The 622-nt window shown below is 35.4% G+C and overlaps 1 protein-coding gene across 1 annotated transcript in view; it reads right to left on the bottom strand.

The window, feature by feature from the left end:
- The window catches only part of LOC119581700 (ankyrin-2-like), a gene marked incomplete at its 5' end in the record, with an annotated part of 102,055 nt that overhangs the window by 5,187 nt on the left and 96,246 nt on the right, over nucleotides 1–622 (bottom strand).

Genomic DNA, 622 nt, shown 5'->3' with positions numbered 1-622 from the left:
CTCTGCCAACTGAGAGGAGGGTGTTGGGAAGGTGTTCTCTTGCTCCTGCCAGTAACAGAGCCATTTGAGGTTACCAAAAGGATACCCAGGATTTGCATGATCTGTGCCCTGTTTAGTCTCAGAACCTCCTGCAAAGCCACTCTCTGACTCAAAAGTTACACTTGAAAAACACCTTGACAGTGAGAACAAAGCACTTCTTATTCGTATGTAACACAAGTGGTAATCATGTTTGCAATGACAAGGGAATATATGTTGGTGGACTGTAAGTGCTTGTAAGATACCGTAAATCATTATACAAATGCATGGACTTAAAAGACAAATTATTATACAATTGAATGGACTTAAAAAAGACACTGAGAGTCCAAAGTTATGTTAAATAAAGTCAAACATGGACACTAAGGTACGGTAATAATAACAACAACAACTCCAACTCCCAGCATGCATAAAATCAACTAAATTTTGCAAGTAATTAATTAATGTCTTTGAAACTAATCACAATACATTACATAAAGAAACATGCCTCTCAATGTTTGTTTTAACTAAGGGAAATAAATGACATATAAACAAGTAAATAATAAGTGCAAATGCACACTAAATATAAAACCATACCACACCATTAGTA

Source organism: Penaeus monodon, chromosome 15 (genome assembly GCF_015228065.2).
Source record: "Penaeus monodon isolate SGIC_2016 chromosome 15, NSTDA_Pmon_1, whole genome shotgun sequence".
NCBI lineage: Eukaryota > Metazoa > Arthropoda > Malacostraca > Decapoda > Penaeidae > Penaeus > Penaeus monodon.
Note: the sequence above shows the minus strand (reverse complement) of the source record. Positions and strands in the feature narration are given on the sequence as shown.